Consider the following 14,596-nt stretch of genomic DNA (forward strand, 5'->3'; position numbering starts at 1 on the left):
GTTTGGTGTTTAAGGAAAAAGTACATGTGACCGCCCAGTGGGCCAGTAGGCAATAAGCTGTATTTGTTCTGTTTTAACCTTTTTTATAAGGTTCTATTCCTATTTTAATTAGGTGAATTGCTTTTACTGATTTGCAAATTTTCTTGATGTGATTATAGATGTTTTTTTTATATTGATTTTATTATTGTACTTTTATGGCTTTGAGCCCCAATAAAGTTATTGAAATGAAATGAAAATGTTGTTCTTTCTTGAAAAACAATCTTTATATTTTATTTAATGATATCCAAGTGGCTTCCTACATCTTCGATCCCTAAATAAAAACCAAAGAAAAGGGTTCCCAAACCATTTTTGTTTTACAGCTGTTGCACAGCATACAGAAAAGGCATCCCCCCCTTGCTACAGCATTGCGAAAAGCCATTGCCAAAGATGATAGGTCCCAGAGAAGCGACCTATTAGCTTTGTCAGTGTTCATTGTCTGTTGGTCTTCTGGTGTCTGTTTTTCCATGAGTTTCTGCTGTACCGCCCTCAAGACCACACCTCACCCAAGACCCTCAGTCCTCCTTCCACGTCCAAAAGAAGCTCTTTTTCAAGCCTGCAGAAAGTCAAGGTAAAAGTATCAATTTCCAATTTGCACCTGCTTTGCTTACTCCGACTACACATTTGCGTCGGGAGTAGTGAGTTTAGAAGACACGCTCAGCACAATATTGCATAGACATACTTTTCACACAGGGCCTTTTTTGCTACTGCGTCTTTAGGAAAGCCAATGCGTGTGCGTGTATTTATTTTCTTGAAAAAAAGTAAATCTAACAACATGTAATCATGGCAGTAAAGTAAATTAAATGTGTGCACAATGGTGATTGGTGAATAGCACTCTGATTTTATGTCAGGCTAAGACATCCGAACAGCCCACTGTTCTAAACAGAAAAGTGGTTAAGCAACAATAAAAAAACTTGTGCCACTAAAATAATCCTAGAGAAGACCGGTTGGGAACTGTAAGCTACATGACATGTCATGCATTGGTACTCTAACAAAAGACTTGAGACCTCATCAATGAAAACTAATGGGAACACAAATGGGACAATGTAAACAGCCCATCGAAGCAAGGGCAAACCAGGAAAAATACATGGAAGCCAATGTCTTAATCAGGATTAGCTTAAGTGCTAACTCAAAACCACTTTCTCTGTACATTTTATGGTACTACATTGAATTATTGGATTATGAGGTTCCAGATTTTAAATATGTGTAGCCGCACATAAACAGAGGTGTGAAATGCAAAAGCTTCATAATAATTCTATCAAGAGCCAAGTTAAGGTCAAAAGCCAATGTTGTGGTCGGGTTTTGCCTTCGTGTGCAAATTAGTTGAAAACTCCATTATCTGAAGTCTATAAGAAATTGCAAGGTTAGCCCTGAAAGTAAATGCTTTATAAGAAGAACCAATTCATGGCTGTCAAATATTGGGAAAACAGGTTGATGGAGAGGTAGGTTTGAAACCTGGGGAGATGAGGCATGGTCTGCTGAGAAAGGAAGTATATATCCTCTGCTATACCTTCTGGAATTTCCACTCAGTGGAGTATATCTGTGTTTCACAACATTAAAATATTTGTAGATACCTGGCCATCTTTAAATGAAAGCTGACAGGTGGTCTATAATCTGAAGGATAACCCTCAAGGTGGTGATATTTGACTTTACTTGACATTGACCTTTGATGAGTTGCTCTAAAAACACTGCATACGTATAATAATAAACGTTGTTATGTTTATAGATTGTAATATATTGCTTTTACTTGTGTATCTTTGCCTGACTAACGTTTGTGGGTTTTTTCTACTCAAAGCTCACCTTGTTTTCTTTGGGCTAGTAATCTTGCCTTTCTCTTTGTGGGGAGACTGCCAGGTTGGTGGCTGGCAATCACTAAGGCAGAACTGATGGCTGTACACAGTGTAAATACCTGTAGACATGAAGGGACAGTCCAAGTTTCCTCAATGGGTTATTTCCTTGCAAGGATTAGACTTCAGTGTAGCTAACAGGCCAGCAACGTCCCAGAGGATAGAGACTCCTGTGTGATATGTCTCAGCTTCTGAATGCCAGCTGTTCTATCCTGTATTTATGAAATTATTGTCTTTGTTCTTCGTTTTGAACTCACTGCGTGGGCTCTAATCTTCAGAGCTGCCAGGGTGCCAACTCTAAAAGCTCTGTGCCACCAGAGCCAAGATGCTGATAGTTGGGAGTACCTAAAATGCTCTCTGTTTTCCATGGTTGCCTTGAATGAGAACTTTCACTTCTGGTTAGTGGCTGTCGGTGGGTGTACCAAAGAGGTGATCTCCATCCACATTCTAGCCTGATCTCCCAGCAAAGGACCCTCTTACACTTACTGCAAGCCTGTGATGTCATAAAAATAAATGGGATTCTATGTGAGGGATCCGAGGGAAGTAATCTACAGGGGACCTAGGTATGCCTTACACAGTATATGTTTCCCTATTGCTTCATGACCTACTTTCAAAGCATCTTTCAAATTTGCAGTGTCCAAATAAGGATGTGGTTTTCTCTGTCTGGAGCGGGCTTGTTAGAATTCACACACATCCAAAGCAAGTCATCTTCTCTTCTCCTGAGAGTTTGTCTGTAAAAAAAGATTAGTCCCTGGAGAGCTAGAGACCCTTTTGTTAAAAAATCTTCTGTTATGCCTAGGAGCTAGTCTTGTGGGATTTGTGTTAATGTGCGCCCCATCTTTTTTGCTAACTATATTTTAAGGACCCCAGAGCACCAAAAATCCACACTGTGGATTTGGGTATAGTTGGCTAATTGATCTTGACCCCCCTCCCCTTCCTCTTATCTTTTACCTTTCATGAGTGTGCACCTCGCTATCTTCACTGACCTTTGCTGCATACTGAAGGCCTGCGTCTTTGGTATCAGTGTGCAGAATTATATGTATAAATCCTATTTACTTTCCCTAATCAATATATTTATCGGTAGAGCATCCCAGTGGACATAACACTATCTCATACTAAGGTTTCGAAAAAACAGGGCACTAAGTAAACCTCAACTGTGATTACCAGAAATCAATATATTGCTTTAATTCAGGGCCCCTTCACTTATTTCTCCAGCTAGGAAGAGTAGGCAGCAAGAAATGTCAGGGAGATTATGAAATACTGAATAAGGAGCGTCTCAATCCTCACAGAACCACACGGCACAATACTTTGGTGTTCACATGTCTTTCCTGTAGAGTCCCTTCTCAAAAGCCCGAAGTATCAAGAAGAGTTCGAAGACCGTCTATTGTGCTGAAGAAGACTGGGTCATTTATTTTTAGGACTGGCTTAAAGGTATGAGCAAAACGCATTGTTAATAGATCTTTAAAATATGCATTTTGGCTCAATCCAGAAGTCTTTCTCTCATATTGCATGCTATTGGCTTGTTGAGGTATCATTTCACCTCTTATGGCATGCTTGCTTTGCAATCTAAGAGTGACTATTTTATATTTTTAAAAAATACGCTTAATCGTCACATATAAAATATTCGTTTTGTCTTTTTTCACTGCAGTAGACTTTTAAAATGTTTTACTCAGGATTCTCATTTTTCATAATGGAACACTCCATATATGATAATTAAGCTTCGGCAAAGCCAATAGGCCTGGGATTATTATGCCAACAAAGACTTGCACACATTCAATTTACATACTTTCGTGCATTAAAGCCAGACCTGTTCGCTTTGCCAGTGCTTCCTACACACGCAACTGGCAGAAGATAGGAGACTTGCTTTGACAATGTGTAACATTGATCGCATTAATTTCTATTCATTCATGAGCGGTCGCTCAGCACTTGTGACAAACTTGCTAGCTTTCATACCTTTGTAGGGTCAAACCTGCAACATTCTAGTCACCCCGGTAGTGCTTAATGTTAACTGCTGTTCTAATAATCTATCATGTTAGGAAATATATATTTTTGAAGGTTACTATCCCTGGACAAGTGTCACTATTAACTTTGATGACATTTGTATTGCGTCTCGTATAACCCTTCAAGTCGCCTCACGTGAGCCGACCCTTGACTGCTCCGCTACAGCTCCCACGGAGAGTCAATGAAGAACGAGCCCTTTCCTTCTGGTGGGATCTTCGCGTAGATTCAGACCAGTGTGGCGTTCAAAACGCAGGCATGTAAGCACAGCTAGTGACCCCGTCGTGCGGCTAGACGTCTGGAGGAAGAGGAGGAGCTCGGAAAGGAGAGGGATGTCTGGCTTGTTGAGAGAAGACGTGCTGAAGAAGTCTCTACCGAGACTAGTCTGTGTAAACTGTGTGAAGAAAACAAATAATTCTACCCCCAGTTTCACGAAACCTGCCGAAGAGGAGGTGTCAGGTGCGGGAACACTGCTCGAACTGTCCCCGTGCCACCCGAAGCTGCCTTGGTCCATCCTGCTCGCTTTGTGGCCGATGGTCACCTCTCTTATACATGCCAACAAACCCGATTCACGCGCGAGACCCCCGATGATTTGAAGTAAAAAATGCCTATATTTTAGGTGTCTCTCGCCTGAAATTGCCTTTGCTTCAGTGGAAGGTAGCGGGCAAAATACATTCCCCATATTATTTTTTAATCTCCCACTTTCTTGTTATGAAATGCTGGCAAGTATGTGTACTTAGTGAATATCTGTTTGTCTTGTGGTAACATACATGCCAATCCCTAATCACTTCTAAGCTGCTGCTTAACAGATGTTGGGGTTGTGGACACTCCGTGTATCATTTTACTGTATTATGCCACCCTCAGCAGAGCTGTGGGCACTCCCTGACTCTTAGCGCTTGCTGCCTTGGTCTAACTGGGAGCATGAGTGAACACTGAGGGGCATATTTATACTCCGTTTGCGCCGAATTTGCGTCAAAAATCTTGACGCACATTCAGCGCAAACGTTGCCCCATATTTAAACCCTGACGCCCGAGCCGGCGCACAAGGGAAATGGCGCTATGTGCGCCAGTTTCTGGAAGCGGCAGGCGGCGCAAAAAAATGACGCAAAGCACGAATATCGTGAAATTTTAACGTCTGGGTCAGGGCAGGCGTTAAAATGGGGCAAACACACCTGTACTTAATCAGAACACACGGAACAAACAACAGAGCAGCAGAGCAGCAGAGCAGCAACAGGGAGACATGGAGGTGCTTTTTCTTCAGCGTGCACGTAGACGCAGAGCCCTGCAGCAACAACAGCAGGCACAACAACAACAGCAGGGACCCCAAAGACAGCGCAGAAGGCAGGAGAGGATATTCCGCCCAAGAACAACCCTGCATGGCCTCAGGGAACGAGACATCATCCAGAGGTACCGGTTGAACTGGCAGGCCATTCAGCAGCTGCTGACAAATATTGAACAGCAGTTGGCCCCCACTTTAGTGACTCCCCGCACTATCCCAACCGAAACAAAGCTGCTTGCCGTACTTCACCTGCTGGCAAGTGGCTCGTTTCAGACAACTGGTGCCCTGGTTGGTGGAATATCACAACCATCTTTCTCCGCATTCCTGCCTAAAGTACTGGATGCCATCATTCGCCTGACACCCCGCCACATCTGCTTCCCTAACACACTGCAGATGCAGCAGGAAACTAAACAGGGGTTCTACGCCATCAGTGGCTTCCCGCACGTCCTTGGTGCAATTGACTGCACACACGTACGCCTTGTGCCACCTGCTGCGAGTGAACACCTCTACCGCAACAGGAAGCACACACATTCAATCAACTTGCAGGCCATAGTCGATCACCAAGGACTGATCAGCAACATTGTGGCTAAATATCCTGGGAGTGTACATGACGCATTCATCTTCCGTCACTCCACCATCAACCAACACTTCCAGGATGGACGGTATGGCAATGGACTACTTGTTGGTAAGGACAAAAAACAAAGTCATATACACACTGCTCAGAAACCCTCTAGGATAAACAACACATACACCACAATAGCAACACCTAGCCAGGAACACACTGAGGTACTCACATCACTAGCCATGTATCACAAGTCACCATTGAACCTCTCACGCGTTGGAATTTACTCTACAGTTTAGTGTGAAGACATTAATGACTGTGGTTGCCTAAATGTCACCTTGCAAATTGGAAGTCTCACAATAACCTGTACACTAATACAATGCATAAGTTTAAAGGTATGGGATGGCCTGGGTATGTTCATATGAACGTTTCTAATACACTTTCATGTTTCAACTCTACATGGAACTATCATCACACCCCCAGTGAGGACACACGGACACCTGTATCACAAGTCACAATGCAAGGGAGGGCACACTATACTGGAGAAACCAATACATCCTGCTGACAAACAGTTAGCCAACAAACACTTGCTCAGCCTAGGAAAAAAAATCAATGCAAAAGTTTTCACCAACAACCATAGGTTGTCACATTAGTACACAAAATAGTCACAGACAACACAACACAACTACTGCCATCAAAGATACGTACAACAGTGCCTCCTACATCTAATTGATACCATTCTGTGTTTCTCTTTCAGCTGATCAGGGGTATGGCATCCAGCCTTGGATAATGACACCATATGGGAACCCAAATACTGCTGCTGAGCGGGCATACAATGACGCCCACAAGAGGACACGCAGCATTGTGGAGCGGACCTTTGGGATCCTAAAGTCAAGGTTCCGCTGCCTTGACATAACTGGCGGTGCTCTACTCTATTCCCCAGAGATGGTCTGTAAGATCATACTCACTTGTGCCATATTACACAATATTTGTGTTAAAAGGAATATTCCCCTTCTTGACCTGGACCCAGACATGCCTGAGGATGACGAAGAGGAGGATGCTGGCCTGCAACAGGAGGGGGAACAACCTAACACAGCAGCAGGAGTGCGTAGGCGCCAACAGCTCGTCAATATTTTTTTTTCTTAATTTAATATAATAACTTGTATTCCACACTTGTAAATAAACACAGATAACCAACACCACATCATGCTTTTGCCTATGCATTTCTGACCACCTTTAGTTTGAAATTGCTGAAGAAGAATGTCGTCTCATTGAGCAAGAATGCTATAACAGTCATCACACCAAAAATTAACATCACAAATGTATGCACAGAGGGTAGGATGTGACATGATGCATTACCATACACAGAGCCCAACAGGAGTACAAATGTGGCAATTACACATGCCGGATCCAAACACCTGAAACAGTCTCTCATCCAGCCCAAAATTTGAGATCATTTGAAAGTCACATCACACGTGTTCAGAGACAGGGGGGGACCATCCATGTGTACGTGACCATGTCATCAATGGCTTCTCTCAAGTGTGTGATATGAGCAATACACAATTGGAACAACATCAGCTGCCACCAACTCAGGAGGAGACCTTGAAGTCACAGTGACAACATACACCCAGACAGGTGATAGTGGATCCACATTCCAACACACATGTACACATATGTCATACAATCAACCTAATATTTAAAAGTAGACCATCACAGTTGTGTCCCAGTTTGAACCTAGCAGGAAGAATGTAACATGCCACTTGTAGGAGGCTCGACTGGCTTGTAGTGAGTACCAAGGGGTACTTGCACCTTGCACCAGGCCCAGTTATCCCTTATTAGTGTATAGGGTGTCTAGCAGCTTAGGCTGATAGATAATGGTAGCTTAGCAGAGCAGCTTAGGCTGAACTAGGAGACGTGTGAAGCTACTACAGTACCACTTAGTGTCATATGCACAATATCATAAGAAAACACAATACACAGTTATACTAAAAATAAAGGTGCTTTATTTTTATGACAATATGCCAAAGTATCTCAGAGTGTACCCTCAGTGAGAGGATAGGAAATATACACAAGATATATATACACAATACCAGAAATATGCAGTATAGTCTTAGAAAACAGTGCAAACAATGTATAGTTACAATAGGATGCAATGGGGACACATAGGGATAGGGGCAACACAAACCATATACTCCAAAAGTGGAATGCGAACCCCGAATGGACCCCAAACCTATGTGACCTTGTAGAGGGTCGCCGGGACTATTAGAAAATAGTGAGGGTTAGAAAAATAGCCCACCCCAAGACCCTGAAAAGTGAGTGCAAAGTAAACTAAAGTTCCCCAAAGGACAAAGAAGTCGTGATAGGGGAATAAGGCAGGAAAGACACAAACCAACAATGCAACAACGCTGGATTTCCAATCTGGGGTACCTGTGGAACAAGGGGACCAAGTCCAATAGTCACAAGCAAGTCGGAGATGGGCAGATGCCCAGGAAATGCCAGCTGCGGGTGCAAAGAAGCTTCTACTGGACAGAAGAAGCTGTGGTTTCTGCAGGAACGCAAAGGGTTAGAGACTTCCCCTTTGGAGGACGGATCCCTCTCGCCTTGTAGAGTCGTGCAGAAGTGTTTTCCCGCCGAAAGAACACCAACAAGCCTTGCTAGCTGCAAATCATGCGGTTAGCATTTTTGGACGCTGCTGTGGCCCAGGAAGGACCAGGAGGTCGCAAATTGGACCAGGAGGTAGAGGGGACGTCGAGCAAGACAAGGAGCCCTCTTAGCAGCAGGTAGCACCCGGAGAAGTGCCAGAAACAGGCACTACGAGGATGCGTGAAACGGTGCTCACCCGAAGTCGCACAAAGGAGTCCCACGTCGCCGGAGAACAACTTAGAAAGTCGTGCTATGCAGGTTAGAGTGCCGTGGACCCAGGCTTGGCTGTGCACAAAGGATTTCCGCCGGAAGTGCACAGGGGCTGGAGTAGCTGCAAAAGTCGCGGTTCACAGCAATGCAGTCTAGCGAGGTGAGGCAAGGACTTACCTCCACCAAACTTGGACTGAAGAGTCACTTGACTGTGGGAGTCACTTGGACAGAGTTGCTGGATTCGAGGGACCTCGCTCGTCGTGCTGAGAGGAGACCCAAGGGACCAGTAATGCAGCTTTTTGGTGCCTGCGGTTGCAGGGGGACGATTCCGTCAACCCACGGGAGATTTCTTCGGAGCTTCTATTGCAGAGAGGAGGCAGACTACCCCCACAGCATGCACCACCAGGAAAACAGTCGAGAAGGCGGCAGGATCAGCGTTACAGAGTTGCAGTAGTCGTCTTTGCTACTATGTTGCAGTTTTGCAGGCTTCCAGCGTGGTCAGCAGTCGATTCTTTGGCAGAAGGTGAAGAGAGAGATGCAGAGGAACTCGGATGAGCTCTTGCATTCGTTATCTAAAGAATCCCAAGAGACAGAGACCCTAAATAGCCAGAAAAGAGGGTTTGGCTACCTAGGAGAGAGGATAGGCTAGCAACACCTGAAGGAGCCTATCACAAGGAGTCTCTGACGTCACCTGGTGGCACTGGCCACTCCGAGCAGTCCAGTGTGCCAGCAGCACCTCTGTTTCCAAGATGGCAGAGGTGTGGAGCACACTGGAGGAGCTCTGGGCACCTCCCAGGGGAGGTACAGGTCAGGGGAGTGGTCACTCCCCTTTCCTTTGTGCACTTTCGCGCCAGAGCAGGGCTAAGGGGTCCCTGAACTGGTGTAGACTGGCTTATGCAGAAATGGGCACCAAATGTGCCCCTGAAAGCATTTCCAGAGGCTGGGGGAGGCTACTCCTCCCCTGCCTTCACACCATTTTCCAAAGGGAGAGGGTGTAACACCCTCTCTCAGAGGAAGTCCTTTGTTCTGCCATCCTGGGCCAGGCCTGGCTGGACCCCAGGAGGGCAGATGCCTGTCTGAGGGGTTGGCAGCAGCAGCAGCTGCAGTGAAACCCCGGGAAAGGCAGTTTGGCAGTACCAGGGTCTGTGCTACAGACCACTGGGATCATGGGATTGTGCCAACTATGCCAGGATGGTATAGAGGGGGCAATTCCATGATCATAGACATATTACATGGCCATATTCGGAGTTACCATTGTGAAGCTACATATAGGTAGTGACCTATATGTAGTGCACGCGTGTAATGGTGTCCCCGCACTCACAAAGTCCGGGGAATTGGCCCTGAACAATGTGGGGGCACCTTGGCTAGTGCCAGGGTGCCCACACACTAAGTAACTTAGCACCCAACCTTTACCAGGTAAAGGTTAGACATATAGGTGACTTATAAGTCACTTAAGTGCAGTGTAAAATGGCTGTGAAATAACGTGGACGTTATTTCACTCAGGCTGCAGTGGCAGGCCTGTGTAAGAATTGTCAGAGCTCCCTATGGGTGGCAAAAGAAATGCTGCAGCCCATAGGGATCTCCTGGAACCCCAATACCCTGGGTACCTCAGTACCATATACTAGGGAATTATAAGGGTGTTCCAGTAAGCCAATGTAAATTGGTAAAATTAGTCACTAGCCTGTTAGTGACACTTTGAAAGAAATGAGAGAGCATAACCACTGAGGTTCTGATTAGCAGAGCCTCAGTGAGACAGTTAGGCATCACACAGGGAACACATACCTATAGGTCACAAACTTATGAGCACTGGGGTCCTGATTAGCAGGGTCCCAGTGACACATAACAAACATACTGAAAACATAGGGTTTTCACTATGAGCACTGGGCCCTGGCAAGCAGGATACCAGTGAGACAGTGAAATCACCCTGACATACACTCACAAACAGGCCCAAAGTGGGGGTAACAAGGCTAGAAAGAGACTACTTTCTCACACCACAAAACCAGTTTATGCAGAAAGGGACACAGACAACAACAAAATTATTCTCATTATCACATCGGGAACGCTGAGAGTCTTGCAAACATAGTCATTGGAAAATGGTATGCAAGTTTGCTCCAATTCATCATTCCAGCAAACGTCAAATGGGCTAATGAGATGAATGAATGGTCAACAGTCATTCATACCATATGGCCTTACATTAGCCTGCTGCTGCAGGTTTGCCATGATATAATAAATATACTCCATGGATACAGTCGCTATTCTGGATGGTCAAATCCTAGTGTGCTGGGGGCGTAAGTCCACCTCTACGGCCCCGAAAACATACAAGAATCTAGTACTTGTGAACTAAACACATGCATAAGGCACATGTGTGGGCTACATGTCAAAAGTCCAACACAAATCTGAAACACAAAATCATAATGGGACATGGTTACCCCCATAAAAACTGTAAGTGACTATTGCACTCCCTGTTAGGACTACAGATAAAAGCATCACCATCATAATTGTGGACACATTTTGGAGAAGGAATACATCATGGTATCCCATCCATCATTTCAAAATAGCCATCAGCAATTACCCCAAATATGTTGACAAATATGGTCAATACATTAGTTAACGTATCCAAAACATGACAGTGTGAATGCCTTCTATACATACAACAACGGACATGTGTCATATACAAACACAAATGTGTATCACATAGCACCGTTTGACCATGACAAATCACCTTTCCAAAGTTAAAAACATAAGGATAAATTTTCTCCAAATTCTACGCATACAGCATGGGCGTCATAATTTGTTCACGTACATGAGTGCACAGAATGCAGAGTCAAATAGAAATGTATCCAAAAGTGTCACATATTTAGCCATCAAAGTATAATTGACATCATACATTTTTTTGACTCAGCATCATGTGCACTACTGTACGTGGGAAAAAATGACGCCCATGATGTATGCGTGGTAAAATTGACGCTACCTGGACAATATGTTGGTCATCTCATGTACATTAAAATTTATTAATATTCATATCATATTTTTTGACTCAGCATCATGTGCACTACTGTACGTGGAAAAAAATGACGCCCATGATGTATGCGTGGTAAAATTGACGCTACATGGACAATATGTTGGTCATCTCATGTACATTAAAATTTATTAATATTCATATCATATTTTTTGACTCAGCATCATGTGCACTACTGTACGTGGAAAAAAATGACGCCCATGATGTATGCGTGGTAAAATTGACGCTACATGGACAATATGTTGGTCATCTCATGTACATTAAAAATTATTAATATTCATATCATGATTTTTGACTCGGCATCATGTGCAATGTAATGCGTCAAAAAAAAGGTCGCACAATTGTGTATGCGTGAAAATATGACGCATAACGGGAAAATAAAAACGGCGGCCATTTTATGCAGGAAGTGATGTAATAGGATATCCTGTTTACAAAATCTGTACTGGGAGTTAACTTTCACTTTCACTTTGCAGTCTCAGATTTATCTAGACTGTGTGGTTGTGTGAAAGGTGTTGTCCTGTGTTTTACTGCTTTAGTGTCCTGTGTCCCTTGTATTTTGTCTTTTTGTCAATCTATACTTGTTGTATAACATTGTCTCAGTCTGTTTAGTCTTGTTTTGTCTATTCCTGTGATTGTTTGTATTGTCTGTGGGAGTCTGTTGTGGGTAGCATAGTTTGGGGGGGTTAGTTGGGCTATTTTTCTCCTTTTTCATTTTCTTTCACACCTCTACCTTTCCCCATTTCCCACTTTTACTTTCTTATTTCATTTGTCCATTTTTCTAGCTGTCAGTATGTCAGGTAGGCCTCGCCTGTCCAGGACGGGTGAAGATGAATTGGGGGGGTTCATATGGCTAGTTAGCCATTTCCTCCCACTGATGCTGGAGGCTGGGGGCCGTGTGATACAGGGGTATCACACGGAGGCTAGGAAAATCCGGTGGGAGAAGGTGCGCCATCACCTTGTCCGGGTCTACGGGAGCATGCGAAATGTCCATCAATTGAAGCACCGCTGGGCAGATCTGATCGCCAGGGAACAGGACCTGCTGGACCACCTGGGACTCAGGATTGGTGGCCATGTTGGTGAGTACAAATCAATTACATGGGAATAATCGAAATCTGTGTGGGAACATGTGATGATTGTTAGCCAATCTGCTAAATAAGTAGCTGACTGTGTGTAATGCTAGGGAAACCTAGGGCCATGTTTATACACATATATCCCCATTTTTGCAACACATTTTCACGCAATAACAGCAGCAAATTGCAACATCTATCTGTATTTTGCTAATTAGCCCCCTCTCTGCGTCACAAAATGATGCAAATGATGCGCTACAAAGGTATCCATATGTGCCCTAATGTGTATTTGTTGCAGAATGTGTAGGAAGACCAATGCTACCAGTCCAATGGCTCATTTTTGCAACACATACCAGATGGCTATAGCTGTATGTAATGTAGTGTTGCATTTGTGTCAGACAAGCAACACGTGAACGGCTCTATTTGTACTCTAGTGGTCATAATGGCCAGTGAGTAAGTCATGTAGAAACAACATACCTACATATGTAGACGCCATAGCTAGACAGAAAATTAGAAACACATGATGATGCTATACATGTGTGTTGCCTTCACGTCACATGAAGTTAGTTATGTTGTCCACACATATGTCACATGTGTGTGTGGTTGCTGTGTGTTGAACATGTCCACCTAGCCTGTTTGATTGTGAGTGGTCATGCAGTCCTCATGGAACCAGTTTTGGAATGTCTCTCTGGGATGCACATGCTGAGATGTATGGATAACATTATTGTTGGGGCATACTAATGGAGGGTTAACTTGGACGACACATGACTGTCCTGGCCACTGCATGTGTGTAGTAGGGTGTGTCACTGTAGCAGGAGACTCATCCAATGATAATGTTGAATACAGAGTCATCCATGCAGTATGAGCATGTGGGAAAGTCTATCATCACCATGTCATATTCACACAGTGTCATTGTAACTGAAACTATTTGTCAGTTCACCCAGTCTGAGTATATTCTTCCTTTCATGCTTTACAGGTGGACCAGCCCCGTACACCGTGGGAGAGGTGGCACATTTTGACGAACCCGATACCTACAGTGAGTGTCGCCTGAGTGCTATTTTCATTGTTTGGTAATGAAGCATGATGGATTGCTGTGTGTTCAAGAGAATTCATGATTTGATGCGCTCGCCGTTCATTGGCATTGTTCTTTTAGTGTGATATCAAATAGGACTTATGTTTCTGTAAAGCAATACCTAGCCATCTCTCAGATTGAGGGGCTGTAGGTCATTCCAGTTGTGCGGCAATGGGGAATGGGATGACTCATTTGGAATACACTGGTCAATGTTAGACTTGGTCAGGGACTTGCCATGAACTGAGTCTGCATATCAGACTGACAGTCTCCCAGATAGCTTAGGCACATGGCTCTGATGACAAGTGCTTCTTCCTAGTTGAGGATGGACTGTGTACACTGTAGGTCGGATCTTCTGGGGGCATGTACTTCCACAAGGTGAACTAGAAGTGTGTGTGACTTGAGTGCAATGGCCTAGGTGTTCTGTCGAATCATGAGAATGGGTGTTCTACCTCCTCTGTGTGTGTTGTAAAACATGCCTCACTGATAGTATGTCATGTTGGCCTAAGTCATATCATTTTGACATGTGTGGACCTGGGATGTGACAATGTTTGGCTGACTACAACGTGTTGCTAGCCCTTCATAAGTGTTGTGTGTGAAGGCACATACTTGTTGAACTTTCTATACACTCCTGGGTGTGCATTGAACATGGGATTGTTGGTTGTTCTTCCCACACCACCCACAAAGACTGGGATGTTACTGTGAAACAGGGTACGTAGGACTGTAGCAACCATTATGTTACACGTACTTGACACCTTTTGTGACTTGAGTTAGTACCTAGGGCCAGATGTAGCAAAGTGTGTACACGTTGCAAATGGCATAAATTTCTGTTTCTGAGTTGCAAACGTCTGTTTCCTATTCCGAAAT

The sequence above is a fragment of the Pleurodeles waltl genome, chromosome 9, assembly GCF_031143425.1.
Source record: "Pleurodeles waltl isolate 20211129_DDA chromosome 9, aPleWal1.hap1.20221129, whole genome shotgun sequence".
Taxonomy (NCBI): Eukaryota; Metazoa; Chordata; class Amphibia; order Caudata; family Salamandridae; genus Pleurodeles; species Pleurodeles waltl.